The sequence below is a fragment of the Mytilus galloprovincialis genome, chromosome 8 (genome assembly GCF_965363235.1).
Source record: "Mytilus galloprovincialis chromosome 8, xbMytGall1.hap1.1, whole genome shotgun sequence".
Lineage (NCBI taxonomy): Eukaryota > Metazoa > Mollusca > Bivalvia > Mytilida > Mytilidae > Mytilus > Mytilus galloprovincialis.
In genome coordinates this window covers 68,877,248-68,879,538 of record NC_134845.1, presented here as the reverse complement: position 1 = coordinate 68,879,538, position 2,291 = coordinate 68,877,248, and the positions used below count along the sequence as shown (strand labels likewise).

At 29.7% G+C, this 2,291-nt stretch overlaps 1 long non-coding RNA gene across 1 annotated transcript; it reads right to left on the bottom strand.

Annotated features, from left to right (window-relative positions):
• Positions 1-411: 411 nt before the first annotated feature.
• LOC143043488 (uncharacterized) lies at positions 412-2,291 on the bottom strand. The gene is made up of 2 exons (XR_012968423.1): positions 2,203-2,291; positions 412-1,265 (listed from the first exon to the last, which is right to left on the bottom strand). It is a non-coding gene; the product is annotated as an uncharacterized LOC143043488 (long non-coding RNA).

Here is a 2,291-nt window from a genome sequence, read left to right as displayed (position 1 = left end):
CTATATCTTGTGTCGTAAAGTTTTGTTTTTAACCGACCCTCATTGTCAATTTCTAGATGTAATTCAAGATATGAGGTAGATTTAATTGTACCTGTTGTATCCTTTACATGTATCTCTATGTCGATGGGATAGATGCGTTCAACATAATCATAAGAACACCATCTATATAGCGGTAAGTTTCTGTACAAAGTCAACCTCAGGAGAATAAAGAAACAAGACGGCAAAAAGAGGGGCACAGTTGGTTTCCATGGAAATGACGATACTTTGTTGTCACTCACGTCCTCCAAAAGTACAAATTATGTTGCCAATCAAGAAGTCAGTTTCAGAGAATATAGATTTAATACTATAACTCATTTTAAATCATTAGATAGTCCCAATGCCATATACCAAAAATACATAAAATGTATAAAATAGATAATGGAATATTTATTATGCAATTTTGTCATATTTAACATTTCGACTAAGTCCATATCAATTTATAAATACCTTACAATTAAAAGTACATTGGAATGCTAATTGCAATTATGCTACATTTCGTCTGTAAAGTTCAACATTCTTTGACTGTAAATCAAAAGTTAGTTATTTTTTTTTTTTTTAATTAATTATCTTTCAAATAAAAACATCAACCCTAATTTTTTTCAGATTGTATTTCGAATGAGACCCTTTCTGTTCACATTTTCAGCTGTGATTCTTAATCTTTCAAACTGAAGCAGCATATACATGTATGATATGAATAATTACACTCAGTCATAACCTTTTTTGCCTGTTAAAATTTCTAAACGTACACAAGTTAAGGAGCAGGTCTGATCTGCTTAAAACCACTTAACATGTTTAAGTTAAAATATCTACTTGAAGTACTAATTTATCGTATGAAGTGTAAATACATCTGTTCGTTCTGGACAAATCTTAACTCAAGTAGTTTTATGCATATCAGCCACGCCGTATAAATATATATTTCTAATCCGATTCAAGTAAAACATGAGGTCTTAGAACTGTATAAGCAGGACCATATATATCGACCCGATAAAGTGCCTTCAAAAGGCGTAGATATGTTTGTTTTGGAGTTCTGTTTTGCTTCCAACTTTGTAACAATTTTCTAGTTTGTTCTAAAAGTTTGTTTTTTAAATCATGCTTAATCTGCTGAATGTAAGATAAATCCACTTCTAACTCGATGGCAAGTTACATGGTGCTGTTCCCTATGTGGTTTGACAAATCGTGAAGAGCGTTGATTGACGGAATTATGTTCAAGGCGTCTTCTGGCATATCTAAAACAATTAAATGAAATGCAAGTGGTATTCAAATAGTGTTAATATGTCAAATGTATGTATATAATATAAATCTTTATTATTCTATAAAATGTTAAATAAAAAATACTCATTTTTCTGTGGCTTTACATTTTTCAACTTTGGGCGTTCCAGATGAAGATAAATTCAAAAAATCGCTTCGATCCCATAAAATGTTTGTTTTCGCCTTTTTTCATTTCTTTCCCGAATACTTATTCAAGTAGTTATATATTTGAAGCTTTCAAATATTTTGCGTTTAAAGCGTTTATGATGAATGTAAACCGAAAAGAGCTGTTAGGAATTTTAACGTCCTTTTACATAAAATATTCTAGCATCATTTTACGCATATTTTTCTGTAATATTTTGAGGTGTGTTGTTCTAATTTTGAATACCTCTCCTGTAAATTTCCATCTACACTGATAGCCAGCCATTCAACGAAGGTGTGAATACTCATAATAAAAGCCTGAATCCTCAAAACGTTGCATTGCATATGTCAACGAGAGAAACCAGTAGTGTTATTTCATGATGTTGTCATAAGGTTTTATTATCAATTTTGAAAATTCAGGCAAGCCTTTTCTTTGTTGTTGATTTAATCTTTTGCATAATTAGATATTGTGCATCTTGATTTCTGACTCCTGTGTTTTTTTTTTGTTTTTTGTTTTTTTTGTTTTTGTTTTTTTTTTGTTTTTTTTTTTTTTGCTCTATGAAAATATCTCTTTACTCCCTATGCGTGTTAACAATATACAAAAATACATCTCACCAGTTAGATTAAAATAATTGAAGAAAGAATATTTAAAATAAAAATTTGAAATGTTATTCGATAAATGAAATCAATGTTATGCTGAATTCTATGATGAGATTGGTCGAACCCTTTCTTTTTTTCTCTTAAATACAAATTAATTTAAATTTATCAGCTTACCATATATATCTATCAAGACATCTCTAAACACCTGAAATATAATAGTATACTATGTTACCTTAGATTCAATTCACAGGTTCAACAGTTAA